This window comes from Anomalospiza imberbis, chromosome 20, assembly GCF_031753505.1.
Source record: "Anomalospiza imberbis isolate Cuckoo-Finch-1a 21T00152 chromosome 20, ASM3175350v1, whole genome shotgun sequence".
Taxonomy (NCBI): domain Eukaryota; kingdom Metazoa; phylum Chordata; class Aves; order Passeriformes; family Viduidae; genus Anomalospiza; species Anomalospiza imberbis.
The window spans coordinates 1,485,406-1,501,669 of NC_089700.1; the positions used below are offsets into that span (position 1 = coordinate 1,485,406).

Genomic DNA, 16,264 nt, shown 5'->3' on the forward strand with positions numbered 1-16,264 from the left:
AGGTAAGGAGATAATGTTTAACTGGGAAGGAAGAGTTATTTTAGAAATATTTTATATAATTTTAAAAAGCACTGAGTACTATTTTATGCCTCTTTCTGAGGAATAAAAGTCATAGTTATGAGTCTAGGTGTACATATTTCAATAGAAAAGTGAGACTGCAACAGATACATAAAAATCTCCTTAAAAAGTAGCTCAAATAGATTCTTCATGAGTAAAACACTGGCAACCTGAATTTTAGTATCATTCTCAGCATTTCAGTGGAGCATTTTGTTCATGTGTAAAGTGCTACAGAAAACAGAGTATAGATCATTCCTACTCAGCCCTGTGTCATCTCAGCTGCAGCAGCTGCCCCAGGGCTGTGCAGTCCATCACTGGGGCTGGGACACGGGGCTGGCCAGCTTAGTGCCTCCAGCTCTGTCAAATTTATAGAATGTGCCTCATGCTTGGGGTTATGGCCATTTATCTGGGGAGTTTTAGCTGATCTGTAACTCGCTGCTGTGCGGACAACAAAAAATAAGATGTTCACCGTTCCGGGTTCTGTCTATCCAGTATTACATAATATGAGAATGAAGTATTTTTCCTTAGCAGCACGTTGCAATATTATGGTTTGAGCCTCTTTGTGTCACCCAGGACACAGACAGAGAAGAAGGTTATAAAAAGCTGCCTGAGCTGGTTTTATTTTAAGAGGCCTTCAGACCAAAGGCCCGGTCTCTGCCTTGGGCCTGGCAGGGAGGCTCCGCGAAGTCACCGGGGCTCCCTATTAAAATACTGTTAGCACAGACAAGAGTTTTGGTCTTCTTTTTAGTTCAAACGTCGTCTGGGAGAGACAAAGAAACAAAGTGCTTGGGTCAGTGGAAATTTCTGACAAAGACTTTTCTTCCTGGCACACACAGGGACAACCCCACCAACTGTGTGGGGACTGTCCCCCCCGAATGACAAGGCAAAGGTCCTGATTAAAGGCCCTCGGAGCGGGGACACAAAAGATGGCCCAGGACTTCAAAGCCAGCACACTGCTGGCCAGCGGGGAGGTCCCTTTCTTCCCCTCTCTCTCCTTTTAACTTCAGCTCCTGCTGGCTGTGGAGGGGCTTCTAATTGCATTTCACAGGGCCTGAACAAAACGTGGTCTTGTCTTCCACACAGCAGCGACCCCGGAGGACGTGGAGATGATGTGAGGCTTCAGAGCAGGAACAAAAAGAGATTCATCATGTCAGCAGGCCGTGCAGAGGCAATGCTGAGGTTTCTGCAAGATCATTTGCATGTCGCCTTGTTTCTAGAGGTGAGCTGGCAGTGGTGGGTTTTCTCAGAAGTGGTGCGGCCAGCCCCCTCCTCACAGCTCTGAATGTGGGGCATCTGCAAACCCAAGATCTGGGCCAGGGTTTGACCTGATCTGCAGCACCAGTGGAAAGCCAGACACAGCTGAAGGGGGCTGCTGTGAACAGCAGAGATCTCCTTTGGGCTGGAGAGGAAGAACCTCTGCCCATTGATCCAGGTCTGCAGGTGGAGACTTTCTTTGGCAAATTGGGATCTTGACCAAATGGTACCCAGGCTGATTTAAACAGCCTAATTAAAGTTCTATCAGTGAGTCTAGAGCTATGGAAGAGAAGGTTTGGCTGAAGCCAGATAGATTAGTTGGAAGTACAGGAAAGTGGAGTTGCTCAGGGGATGTGGGATGAGAAGAAAGCCTCAGGCCAGGTGTTCCACAGGCAGTGCCAGGTCAGCCGAAGATGGGGCATGATTTAAATCAAGCACAGAAGTACACTGGAACCCAGCACTTGGCCACCTTACCTTCCAAAAGCCCAAAAGACCAAACAAGGTCTGGACGAGTATGGATGAACAAAACACCATCTCATCCCAAAATAACACAAGTCAACAAAGAGCTATCCCTTTAATTTCTGATAGTCCCTCTTTTCCGCTTCCCTAATGAGATTGGCTTCCTTATTCTTTTCCTTTTGCATTCAAATTTCAATCTGCAGTGAATTTTCCACATTACAGGATGGACCGTATATCTATTTTCCCACATTGCACAGCACTACATCCAACACAATACATCCAAATCCCAAGAAGTAGAGTTTATTCCATGTTCCCTATGCTGATGCCAGTGGAAGCTGGTGCTGCTGAGCCCGAGCTTTCTCCATGGATGCTCAGGAAGAGAATTAGACGTGGAATGAGGTTAGTTAGTCACTGCTGATTCATCATGCATTTGAGATTTGGATTAACAAACCATTCATCCCCCAGTCCTTGTGTGCAGGCCCCTGTTTCCAGCAGGAGTAGGGTTTTTTTCTTTATTTACTAACTGACAATAGAGGAAAGCCTCATATTCACGTCCGAATTATAATAAATGCATTATAAATGAGTAAGTAGGAAACAGTAAGGAAATGATGTTTTACTTTTAAATGCTAATTATGGAGCCCTGGTGCAGTTAATGTGTAGGGTGTTCTGTCAATTTTTAATGTTTATGCCAAGTGTAGTCTTCAATTTAACATGAGCTTTTAATCCTTTGAGTACTAAATTGCCTTTTAATGCTTGCAGCACAACATTGTGTTTGCACAAAGTCAAGACTGAAAAATGAATTTACTACAAGATATGTGCATGTATGGAGGGGGGAGGAAGTACAAAGGACAAGATTTTTTTCTTAATGATGTTGTTGGAACTGTTCTAGAGGAAGGAACTGCTTTCAGGATGTACCTGGCAGTTCTTTGCAGTGGCAAGAGGCTGCTGCTGATTTAGTATCTCTGTTGAAGCATTTTCAGAGAGGTCTTTCAGGGTCCAACAACTTATCCAACAACTACACCAAAAACTTATGGTTTGCACCCATAAAGCAAACTTGGAGGAAAACATGATGGAAGGAATTCCCATAGAGAGGAACCTGCATAGTCAGTAAGACAAAGTACCTATGAAGAGAGGGAGTTTTCCAGGTGATGGAATTGCAAAGAGTAAGGTTGTTCTGGAAAAGATAAACTATAAGGTAGTTTTCTGGGTCGGTTTGGTTTTGTCTTTTCAGCTGGTGTGAGGTAACAGGTCCCAGGTAGTTCCTAGCTCTCAGGGTGCTCCTGTCAGTAGCATGGCTGTGGCACAACCCCTGGGCTGAAGATGCTCATCCCAGCCCAACACAGCCCCTCCCACTCTGCCCCCAGAAAGCTCAGCACAGCCAGACTGGGGGAAATGGCTCAGGAGCCACTCTGGGGAGGGTCCATCCTCACAGCCAACAGGACAGCTACAGCCCTGCACACTCCCAGGGTGGCCTTGCCTGCTCCCACAGCAGCACCACTGGGATTTGGCCAACTGGACACAGCCCAGCCCCACCTGCCCCAGCACTGCCCCTCCCTGCATGTAGGAGAGTTAGAGCAGCTTGTGAGGCTAATCCCTGTTTATCTCCTTGCTGAACAGACTTTTTAAAATGACACTGCTCACATGCTTAAAGCTCCAAATTTTACTTTCCTTGACAGCAGCCATCTCAGGAATCCCAATGAGGTTTATTTTTGGCAGTAAAGCTTTCACAGAATAGGCTTTGCTGCGTGTACAGCTCCCAGCGCACCAGTGCAGCTCTGCAGAGGAGGAGAACTGGGCAATTGAGGATTTGGTACATCCCAGGGATGTACCCTCAGCTTTGCTACCAGCTTAGACCCACAGGGCTAAAGCTAATTAACTAAAAACTCTCTTTGCCTTTTCTCCTCCCCTGCATTTCCACCATCCCTAAGATATTGGAAGGTTGGAAGGCACCTTAAAGCCCATTCTGTTCCAGCCCCTACCATGAGCAGGGACGTCTTCCACTGTCCCAGGCTGCTCCAAGACCTGTCCAGCCTGGCCTTGGACACTGCCGGGGATCCAGGGGCAGCCACAGCTTCTCTTGCCACCCTGTGCCAGGGCCTGCCCACCCACACATGGAACAACTTCTTCTTAATATCCAATTCAAACCTCTCCTTCTTCAGTTTAAAGCCATTCCACTTTGTGCTATCACTGCAAGAGGTCCCTCTCCAACTTTCCTGTAGGCTGCAGGTATTAGAAAATATTTTTCCTTCTCCCTCATCCTAGCTTCCCACGTGTGCTAACACACAGTTTATGCTGCCCACTCCAATAATTTGGTGTTCTGGGAAGAAGCATCTCTTTGCTTAACCCATCAGAGGGAAGAGCAGTCAGAAAGAACCAGAAATACGAACAGGGTCCATTGTTTTATGATTAAATAATACAGTTTTAAAACGTGACTGAAAAGGGAAACTTAGCCAATGAAAGGTAGAGTTTGAGCCAGTGAATTACCACAGGTAGACAGGTAATGTTTAGACATTACTTTTGAAAAAAATGCAGTTGAAATTAATCTACAGGCCTTGTGCTAGAAACTCACACACTGAATTTAAGCACAGAAAGTTTTGCACATAAACATAGAATCACGGGATCATTAATATTAGAAAAGACCAAAACACCACCATACTTTTAAGATTGATAAAGGAAAGTCCATACTTTAAAGAATCAAATATATGTCCTTATTTGCTCAATGGCTTTGATCCGGTGATTTAATTTAGTCAGATAAAACTGAATTAGATGCCAGTTTTAAAAGCCTGGTCTTCAAATACTGGACTCACATTTTGAGAAGTGAGGGACAGACCAGAATACACAGCCAGGGAAGGCACATCCCACCCTGCAGCAGCACAAAGCCTCTAGAGCATCACCATGTGCACGGCTCCAGAAGGACACGGCAGCACAGAACTGCTCCAGGCAAATATTCCACACATGTAAATACTCCTGTACCAGGCTTAGATCTTCAATAGGAGAGCTGAAAAAAAAAAACAACCCATCTTTTTGGATGAGATGGGGTGTGGCTGGTGGGACTCTCTGGAGCTGGTGGAGGTGGCAGTGGGGACAGGGACACACAGATGCCCTGGCTAAGGTCAGACCTCAGCCCTGGCACACAGTTCTGCAGGTGTCTGAAGGCAGGAACCCCATTGCCAGAAACCACCTACCAATTGTTATGTTTTTTACAATAAGACAGGAACAAAGTCTTTTGTATTTGAAGCATATTCTGATTTGCCTTACATTTCCAAGCCTCTTTTCCAAGCTTTTTTCTTATACTATTTTTTCTCCCCTCACCCAGGCTTTTTAATACTCACAATCAGAGCTGGATTTTTCTTTTTTCCTTTCCATGCCATCGAGGTGAACACTGCCTATTTTAGATCTTGTTCATTAATGTATCGAGGCATCTTACTTTGTATTATTTCCATATCTTGATGTTATCTAAAGCTTTTTATATAGTAAGAGAGAAATTACAAGGTTTATAATTTCCCTCACACATGTAACAAAAATGATAAAGCATGAAATTGCAGAGCTGTGACTGATTTTCTATAAAAGTTCAACAACTTCCAGCAGGCTGCAGCTGAGCTGGGGTTGAATTTGCTCTGTGCCTTTAGGTCTTGTTGATATTCATCTGTGTGTGTATGTGCATGTCATTATAAACTTGGGTAAGTGTCAAATAGGTGTCAGAGGAGGCCATGGAGATGCTCTGAGGGCTGGAGCCCCTCTGCTCTGGAGCCAGGCTGGCAGAGCTGAGGGTGCTCACCTGGAGAGGAGAAGACTCCAGGGAGAGCTCAGAGCCTGTGCCAGGGCCTAAAGGGGCTCCAGGAGAGCTGGAGAGGGAAAAGGGCTAGAGAGATAGGACACAGGGAATGGCTCCCACTGCCAGAGGGCAGGGATGGATGGGATATTGGGAAGAAATCCTTCCCTGGGAGGGTGGGCAGGCCCTGGCACAGGGTGCCCAGAGCAGCTGGGGCTGCCCCTGGATCCCTGGCAGTGCCCAAGGCCAGGCTGGACGGGGCTTGGAGCAGCCTGGGACAGTGGAGGGTGTCCCTGCCCATGGAGGGGATGGAATGGGATGAGCTTTACAGATCTTTCCAACCCAAACCATCCTGTAACTCTGATTCTATAAATAAATCACACTTGGGTGAAAACCAACATTAAACCACCAGATAAAACTCTTCTGAGAGGATGCAGCATGTCTGCAGCAGATTTGGAATTACACTGCAATTCTGTAAAACACTAGACAGCTCTTTTATAGGTCTTTTAAGCAGATGAAAGAAGGGATTCGGTTTGCCCACATCTGCAAAATCCTGCTTGGGGGAATAAACACTCAGCAAGAAACTTCTCATTCTTTGTGCACCTGCCTAGGGCAAAAGCACCACAATACTGGCTTTACTCCTGGGCTTTTGAACACATCTTGCTTTTGACCGGGCTACAGATACAGCAGCCCTAAATTGCAGGTTGGACCTCCCTGCAGAGTATCCATCCTACACCGTGCTCTTGGAGTCATGGAAATGAAGAAACCTCAGCACGTCCAAGGATCTGGTGAGATCAGGCCAAAGTCACTCAACGAACAATAACTCAGGTTTTGGACAGACCAGGCACAACCAGCCTCTTCAGATGTGTCACTAATGGCAACGGGGCCCAGCTCCTCGTGTTCTTCTGAAGCCCAGGTGAAATTAAATCTCTCTCATTAGTAACCATGCACCCAATTTCTTCTACACTGCTGGTGTCAGACAATTACAAATGCCTTGGTAGTGCCAGGATCCCCATCCCCCATGTCCAGGACATCCTGAGGTCAGCCCTGTGTCCACCAGAGCTGTGGCAGCCCAATGCCTCTGTTCCTGGCCTTGTTGGCAGGACTGATGAGGCCTTGCAGCTCACCAGAGTCAGCCACAGAGTGGAAAGAAACATTCCAAGTGTGGGATTTGTCCATGAAGCCAGGTTCCTCTCCCTAAGCCAGATTTCAGGGAATACATCAGTGTCACATTGCCTTGGCTCACACCCACCTCCCAAGTGCCTTAAATACCCAAGTCTATTGAGTTAACTGTTCCTGTCATTCATCCCTACAGCACACTAGACAATGGTCACCCTTTAAAAGAAAAGAATTGAAAAATAGGCATGAATTTAAAAGACTTAATATGAAATAGAAAGTATTTTTGCCACAATGCCTACTGTTTAACTGGCCACATTATGCAGTGATGAGGGTGACTTGGTCTAGAGACAGATTTTAAACATTGGACAGCACAGCTGCTCATGTTCAGGAGGCTTCCCCGTGCCACATCAGCTCCTGTCACACACACATCCATCCCTTCCCTCGCTCAGCTGTGGCCCAGCACGGACACCCATGGAAGTGCTGGGAATTTGGCTTCACAAAGTGCCAGGGGAGGTCCAGGACTCCTGGACAAGCTGGCTGCTGTCCCACATGCTATCACACCTTTGAGGTATTCCCTTCCCTTCACTGTGGTCCAGAGGGGCTGGAAGAGCCCCAGAAAGGCTGGAGAAGCCATGGAAGCCCTGCCTGGCAATGGCACACACCACTTCAGCTCTACTAGGTCACAAATCCATCCTTATTTAAATATATGCATGTGCAAATATTTTTAGAAAGTTTCAAGCACGTACTCCAGCATGGCAGCAGCTTCCAAAAGCAGTGGATTTCACTAAATCATTTCTACTGCCTGAGTTTTAAATAAAGTATAAATTCTGTACACATGAACTACAGCAGCACTCCAAGGCACTCCAGCACGTGGGGCTGTGCATGGCCATGATGTGGGGCCTGCTGGCACCGCTGTAGACTTGTCATCCATCAGCTTGTATTAGTGACTAATAAGGGAACTCAAATCATGTAATCACAGGTTTTGATTTCCTTAATTTTAGACCAAATGTGGAAATCAGGTGAGCTCAGGAAAGCTATGTGGCATATGAGCTTGGAAAGGAGGTGGAAACCCAAACTCCCCTCATGCCAGTCTTGCAGAAAAACTGGAAGTCTGTAAGTTTCCTTAAAAATGTATAATTGAGAAATTCCAGTGTTGCTTTTTTATATTACTGCATTGCCTAAGAGCTTTCCCGATTAACTTGGATCCTGGGTGTCTAAAACAACATCTCTGTCTCAGAGCTGTACATTACACACACTGAGACATTCATTGCCTAGCTGAATCCAGCCTAATGCACTGCATTTATTTCCTAAAAGCATTCAGAGGAGAAATGAAAGGGCAAATAAAATAAACCCCAATGTTACTCAGGAATTAAATACACACAGTCTTCGCTACTTGGTATTTTCCTTCTTTGCAATTCATAAAAAGCCAGCCAGGGAGGCAGAAGTTGCCTCACTCCTAATGATGAGTGAAGGCTGGAGCCTGCCTCGGTGATCCTGCAGAAACTGCCCGTGTCTGTGGTACCTGGGAGCCAGCACCCCCGCCTGCTCAGCTGTCACACCTCTTGTTCAGCTCTCTCCTGTGCTAATCTCTCCCTGCTCAGCTCCAGATAACACAATGCATTCCCTCTTCTCCTTCCTGAGCTTATTTGCAGACGTAGCCATCCATAAGAAGCTTTAAATGCGTATTACACTCCAGGAAAAACCCCTGTGGCCCACCAAGTCGTGGGCTGGAAAACCAGTTTAGATTCGCAGAGAAGCTGGTATTAAAATCCTTGAGGACTTAGCATTCCCCTGTCATGCGTTTAAAGCCCTGTGAATAATAAAAGAGCCCTGGTAATTTTGCTAAAAAATGAAATTCCATCATTTCTGCAGAATAAACAAAAACAAACCAATGCATTAGCTATGCAATACTTCTCAGCATCACAGTTTGAATGCATCATTAAAGACAGATTTTACCCATGAAAAGTGTTTTTAAAAAGTAATAAATACACAAAACTTTACATATACTTTTCATTTCATTCCTATATCCTCTCTGTGGGAGGTGGACTCAGATTAAGTTGGTATAGCCAATTCCTCCAGCTGCAGGAAGCTGGAGCCCTATTTCTTACAGCTCACATATTGTATGCTATGCTCTAAACTAGATCCTACCTGGTGCCATGAAATCTGAAAGTTTAAATCTATGATATCCACTGATACTAGAAATGAAAGTAAGTAAAGAGCAGCTGGAATGTAATCTCACTGTCATCAACATCAAGTTCATGTTCCCTTCTCCAGGTCTAAGTACTCAGCAAGGACAATTCTCTGATTTTTCTCTCCTGAAAGAGCTGATTTACTACAGGATTCAGCTGGAATCCTCTTTGCTCAAATCTAAGATGGCTTTATTAGTGACACGAGAAGCTGGTTTTGAAGAAGGAGCACACTACTAAAAAAGTGAATGTGCAAATTGCTGTGGAGAGCATCTTTGCTGGCCCAGTCTTGACAAAGCAGTGTTGCCTTGACCCTCTTCCAGTTAAGGAACTATCACCACAGATTTGAGGAAGGACCAAACTGCAGCTTGGTGTCCCAGCTGCTGCTGTGGTGATGCTCTAAGGAAGGCAAAACAACCCTCACATCCGAATGCATCCTTAAGGAGGGGAAAAAGAAAAGTACCTGTGGATACCAGAACCCTCAAGGATATTAAACAAGGAAACAACAGCTACAGCCAACAAGATATGGACAAGCCTCCTTGTAGCCTTCTCCAGTGACAGAACCACAGTTCCTATGGCTGCTTAGCACTTTTGGTTATATCTCAAAAATCCTATAAAATAAAGGGATGGAGTCTTCTCTCTGGCATAGAGCTTTAAATTATAAGTGATTCCTCCGAATGCCGGCATTGCTCTGGTGGAAATGAGACACACAATGTTCCACTGGGCACTGCATCCAAAAGATACTGCTCCAATAATTCACAAAATACATGGCAGGCATTGTCCAGGTCACTGCAACAGTGTCAGCCTTGAAAAGACATGGAGTGACAGAGGACAGCTGTGAAATATCTGCCCCCATTGCACGGCCACCGAGTGCCCCGGTGAGGGCTCAGCCCCGGCGGGGGCTGTCAGCGACACCCTGGAGCCAAGTGCCCGAATTGCTGGAACACAGAGCTCCAGCAAAGGATACTGCAAGGTTACCAATAAAAGACAAGTCCTAAGGGGAATATTCAGGAGCAGCTCCTCTGCTGGTGGCTGCTTCCCGCTGCGGAATGTCACTCACATGGAAAGTCATGATGCCTTGATAGGCTTCACAATCCCCATCAGTTCTTCAGCTGCTTGGCTAATCAGATATTATTACCTCCTTTGTGTTTTCTTTCCCAGCCCTCTCTCTCTCTTTCCCTGGCAAGGTTGCTGTAAAAGGACTCAGTAATGATTCCTATCTAAATATTTCACTTGCAATACAAAGGTCTGTATTTTGCATACTGTGGAACTACTGTTGCTTTGTCTTTTGACAAAAAAAAATCTCCCCAGGCGTCTTGGAATAAATACTGATAATTGTACCCAGCCTCAGCAGAGCATATTGTATATTAAAATACACAACATTGGATTCAAAGGCAGTGATTGTTGAGGATGGGACTTCAGCACCCCCAAATCTTGAAGGGTTGGGAACCTCCCTTTCAGGTTTGAGGCTACTCCAGATCCTTCTGTGCCAAACAGACACCCTGGCAGGATAGCTGGAACCAGAGGTCAGTGCTGTGACTCCTAGTCCTGCAGGTTCACCTCTTCACTGGGGATCCCGCTATGCACACAGAATGAAAAGAACGTTTAACTTCATTTTACAAATATTTGGCCTTCTATAGACATTATCTGGCACATTCCCATTAAATTCCTAGGGGGGAGATGCAGGTCAGTGCTAAAAGCTGTAGAAAATCTCACTTATCATCTAACACTTGTTTTTCTTGTGTGCAGAACACCAAGATTACAACTTTGCCTAAATTAGAGGAGATTAAACTTTGGGCAAATTGTTATGATTCATCTTTTCTCCCCATTCCCTAAGAAGACAGAGGTGGTGCCTCTAGTCTTCTGCAAAGGACAGATCCCAGGGTTTTAACCCTCCACTCCCAGGCCCAAAGAGCACCTTCACCACCCAACAACCTCCCCTTGATGAGCAGATGTTCAGCTCCACAAAACCCTTAAAACAGTCCCTGGAGCAGGGGCCTCACTAATTCCTGCAGCCCCCTGGGCTGTGTGTGGGGACACAGGCCATCATCAGCAGCCCTGTCCTTCCCCACATCCCTGTCCTTCCCCACATCCCTGCTCCTTCCACACAGCCCTGCTCCTTCCACACATCCCTGCTCCTTCCCCACATCCCTGTCCTTCCCCACATCGCTGTCCTTCCCCACATTCCTACTCCTTCCCCACATCCCTGTCCTTCCCCACATCCCTGCTCCTTCCCCACATCCCTGCTCCTTCCACACAGCCCTGCTCCTTCCCCACATCCCTGCTCCTTCTACACATTCCTGCTCCTTCCCCACATCCCTGTCCTTCCCCACATCCCTGTCCTTCCACACATCCCTGTCCCTTCCACACATCCCTGTCCTTCCCCACATCCCTGTCCCTTCTACACATTCCTGCTCCTTCCCCACATCCCTGCTCTTTCCCCACATCCCTGTTCTTCCCCACATCCCTGTCCTTCCCCACATCCCTGCTCTTTCCCCACATCCCTGCTCTTTCCCCACATCCCTGCTCCTTCTACACATTCCTGCTCCTTCCCCACATCCCTGTCCTTCCCCACATCCCTGTCCTTCCACACATCCCTGTCCCTTCCACACATCCCTGTCCTTCCCCACATCCCTGTCCCTTCTACACATTCCTGCTCCTTCCCCACATCCCTGCTCTTTCCACACATCCCTGTCCTTCCCCACATCCCTGTCCCTTCTACACATTCCTGCTCCTTCCCCACATCCCTGCTCTTTCCACACATCCCTGTCCTTCCCCACATCCCTGTCCTTCCTCACATCCCTGTCCTTCCACACATCCCTGTCCTTCCCCACATCCCTGCTCTTTCCCCACATCCCTGTCCTTCCCCACATCCCTGTCCTTCCACACAGCCCTGAACAAAGGCAGCATTTTCTCAGCAGGACGTGTTAGCTCGGGCACACTGCCACAGCTTCACAGCTTCTGCAGGTAACTGGGTGCAGTGTAGACAAGCCTAATGTGGTTTCATATGGAAATGAGTGGTAAATTATTAATATTAATAACATCTATAAACAACTGGTGACAACTTCAAGTGGCTTATTGTGTAATACGTACAAGGCATCTGTTCATTATCATTTACAAGACACTCCTGATATACACAACAATTTACCCGAGGATCCGGGCAGACGTTTCCACTCTGAATTTCTGCCTCCAAGCCCAAGCTGCTCACAGCTCCCAGAGTCATGCTGGGAATGCTCTGTGTCCATGCTGGAGAGCGACCCGGGGCAGGGATCCCTCAGCACACGTGGCGCCGGCGGGGACGGCTCGGAGCAGCTCATTCACCTTCAGATCCTGCTATTCTCTAAGGTCGCAGCGATTGCATCAGTGGAAATTTGTCTCATTCCGAGAGGGCCTGATTCTCGCTGGGAGCCAGACGCCTGGAAGCTATTACGTGTCTGTGTGATGGTTTAAGGCCCAAAGGAAACTTCCTACAGCCCAGCTGTAACCCATGGGACAAGGCTGGGACAGGGGAGAGGCAAACGGGGCTGTGAGCACGGGATTCTGCAAAGCACCACTGTGAGTTTATTATGTCAAAGACGGAGTAAGCCGTGATGTTACAATTTTTCTGTCAAGGACAGTGATAAAAAACTCTCCTCACTCCAAGCTCTGGGATTTACGGCATAGGTTTCCAACCTCCAGAGGCTAATTATTTCCAGTCATCCTGCAGTGCACCCTGGGCAATGCTTTATGAAGTTAGCTTCATGTGGCTGAACACCCCTTACTTCACTGGCCTCTTGCTGTCATGATGCAAAGACGGACTAGTACTTCATGTAGCAATTTTTAAATAGAAGTGGATGATTTTTCAAGTAATTATTAGCAAAAACGTCAAACAGAAAGGCAGAGGCTGGCTATCCTACTGAGAGGAACCACCGAGGCAGAAAATATGTGCCAGAGCATGGAGTGGGAGCTGCACCAAGCTTGCTGTCAGACAATACTCTTTATCAAACCGGGAACACAACACCAGGCTGCTCATAATGCCTCCTTTAATGAGGCGGCCGAGCTGCCATGCTCGGCTGTATTCAAATAAACACAGTGGCTTTTCAGCAACTGATTTTAATCTCATTTCCTGATCTGAGAAGGGTCGGGGAAACCCAAGACTTTCAAAAAATTGTTTTTTAATTGTTGTTGGCAACTTCATCTACTACCTTCAAAGGACGAGTTAATGGTATCTAAACAGAGAACACTGACACCGCAGTGAGTGGGGGAGCTGCTCCTCTCTCTCACAAAGACCAATTCTCAAATTACCAGATGTTTTCTTTGTCTTTTGGGAAAGAAAAAAAAAAAAAAAAAAAAACTCAAGACCTTCCTTGAAGGCAGCCAGGTGCATGACAACACGGGCTGGAGCCCAGCACCATGGCAGGAGCAGCCTGGAAGCGGAGCATTACAAAGGCCACCAGAGCCCACAGCTGCCCTCCCCTCCTTTAGAACAGGCACTCCCAGGAGTGTGAGCAATGCCACGCTGGACATTACTTCACTGAAGTGCACACAGCCAAGAAGAATGATCTTCTGAGGTTAAGTCACCAGCACAAAGCAAGGAATTTCTGCTGGGGTTAAACCCACCCAACATGCAACTCCACGATGAGTAAAGGGAGAAACCAGTTCATCCTTCCCTTCCTCCTGCTGCCTCTTTTTCTCTGATAACTTGGCAAGCATTTTTGGACACTGATCAATCCTTTTGGTGTGTTTGGTAATGATACCTGAAGACTATCTGTACATAAATGACCAATAATGCAGTGCAGTGCTCTTATCAATGGCCATCAAACCTTGGTCCCATCTCACCTTTCTGCAATTACCTTCTGTTTTGGGATGTATACAAAACCTGAAATAGAAACCTCTCCACTCTTTGGGGATGTTAAAGCATAGAATCATAGAATAGATTGGCTTGGAAGGGACCTTAAAGCTCCTAGGTCAAACCGTGTGACTAATTCTTGACTGTGTGGGTGGTGAGGCCCTGGCACAGGGTGCCCAGAGAAGCTGGGTTGCCCCTGGATCCCTGGAAGTGCCCAAGGCCAGGCTGGACAGGGCTTGGAGCAGCCTGGGACAGTGGAGGGTGTCCCTGCCCATGGCAGAGGGTGGAAATGGTGATCTTTACAGTCCATTCTGACCCAATCCATCCTATGATTCTAAAACCCAATCCAAGCAGATTTAGGAGTGAGGGTACAATATTTGTTTTTGATAAAAGACTTCATGAAATAGGAGGAAAAAACCCAACCCCACACAGAGTTGCAATAATGCTCATTGTGCACATCTCTAAAGGTACAGCTGTAGCAATCCAGCTGTGCTACATCTGGGCTTTCAGAGCAAGCCTGCATTTCAGTCAGGTCACACTGGGTATCCCAAATCCCTGTGTGTCTGCAGAAATATCTGAGCTACAAGGAACACACCATAAGCTGCTCAGCTCATTAACAGGCTCCTCTTTGAAGCACCATTCAGTTTTAGCAACTGAACTGTTGGAGGTGTCTCAGGCTGGCAAAAAGCAAGCCCAGCCAGCCTGGAGTGACTGTCCTCTCATGATATGGCAAAAGGCAGCTCACTGCAACTGAGGCTCCTTGAGCAGATGTGGCTGTGTGACATTACTCACTTTACAGTTAACTGCTGTATTTCACAGAATCACAGAACATCCTGAGTGGGAAGGGATCCCCAGGGATCATCCAGCCCAGCTCCTGGCCCTGCCCAGACACCCCAACAATCCCAGCCTGGGCATCCCTGGAGCTCCTGGAGCCCTGGCAGCCTTGGGCCGTGCCCATTCCCTGGGCAGCCTGGGCAGTGCCAGCACCCTCTGGGGAAAAACCTTTCCTGATCTCCAGCCTGACCTGCCCTGGCCCAGCTCCAGCTGTCCCCTGGGTCCTGTCCCTGTCCCACAGAGCAGAGATCAGTGTCTGCCCCTCCTCTGCCCCTCCTGAGGCTGTTGAAGACCACAATGAGGTCTGACCTCAGTCTCCTCCAGCTGAACATTCCGGTGCCCTCAGCTGCTCCACACACGCCTTCCCTTCCAGACCCTTCCCCATCCTCGTGGCCTCCTTTGGATGCTCCCTAATGGTTTCATGTCCTTTTCACACTGTGGTGCCCAAACTGCCCCAGCTCTCGAGGTGAGGCTGCTCCAGCCCAGAGCAGAGCAGGACAATCCCCTCATGGCCCGGCCGGCGCTGCTGGGCCTGGAGCCCCAGGACAGGGATGTCCCTGCTGGCCCCAGGGCACTGCTGGCTCACATCCCACTGGCCATCAACCAGGAACCCCAGGTCCCTTCCTGCAGCTCCTCTCCAGCCTCTCCTCCCCCAGTCCATACACAAAGCACAAAGCCAAGGGTGCCCGACCCCAGGTGCAGAACTCAGCATTTTCCATTGTTAAGCTTCGTACAGTTGGTGATTGCCCATCTCTCTAATTTATCCAGGTCTCTCTGAAGGGATTTGAGGGGACTTCAAGGGATTTAAAGCATCAGGAAAAGCTGTAGGGACACAGTGCTTTTGTCTAAAGAGCAGCTGATTCCCATTCAGCAGAAGTTTGCTCCCACTTGACCTGAGCTAGACCAAAGTCAGTCAAACTGAAACACAAACATTTATAAAGGCAGCATTGTCTTAATGACTTGCTTTCAATTTACACCTTAGTCTTAAATTAAGCCTTAAGAGGCTTCTGTTGTTGATTTTCTCAGTACTTCATTTTTAAAACAAAGATTTGCAAGGGATTGTCCATCTGCAGCAAGAGTACTCAGGTACTTCCCTAGCTCCTAAGTGGAGATGCTTCAGAGGAAAAGCAGATGCCAGCCCAACTGTTCCTGAAGATTTGGTTTATGATAATTACAGGTTTGGCCTTCCAAAATTATCTCAGCATGGGTTGTGCTGGGCTAGCAAAAGCCAGGAAAGGTTTTGGGAAGGAGATACACATTTTGGAAAATGACTTGGCCAACCTGGAGAAAATTTGGAAAAACTACCCTGGTGTCTCTTTTGTCTGCAGCTGGCACCAGGCACAGCACATGTACAGGGAGAGGTGGAACTTGGCCTGGCCTGACACATTCCCTCATGGTGTCAAGAGAAACACCATGAGAATGTGTGACTTCAGGCAGGAGTTGCCAGCTTGAGGCATGTCCACGTGGGACACGTTCCTCTGAGTGAGCATCTCCTGCCCTCCAGGCTCCCCTCTGGTGTGACTGCCCTCTGCTTTGGGACAGAAAACCCACCTGAAGCACAGCCTGAAGAGCAGCAGGAATCAGGCAAGGCAGTCAAGCAAAGAGCTACTGGAAGCTTATGATAAAGCATAAATATTTCAAGAGCCCATAAACAATTCAAACATGCAGCATTTCACAGAAACCAGTGGATCCTGGTACTCATTTTAGTGGCAGCATGCTGCTGCTGAAGTCACTGCACATCAGCATGGCACTGTG

General features: G+C 47.4%; 1 protein-coding gene and 1 long non-coding RNA gene across 10 annotated transcripts in view; one reads left to right on the forward strand and one right to left on the reverse strand.

Annotated features, from left to right (window-relative positions):
• AUTS2 (activator of transcription and developmental regulator AUTS2) overlaps positions 1–16,264 on the reverse strand; it is a 785,653-nt gene that overhangs the window by 84,728 nt on the left and 684,661 nt on the right. The window lies entirely within an intron of this gene.
• LOC137485576 (uncharacterized) lies at positions 880–10,197 on the forward strand. The gene is made up of 2 exons (XR_011005373.1): positions 880–1,276; positions 8,936–10,197. It is a non-coding gene; the product is annotated as an uncharacterized lncRNA (long non-coding RNA).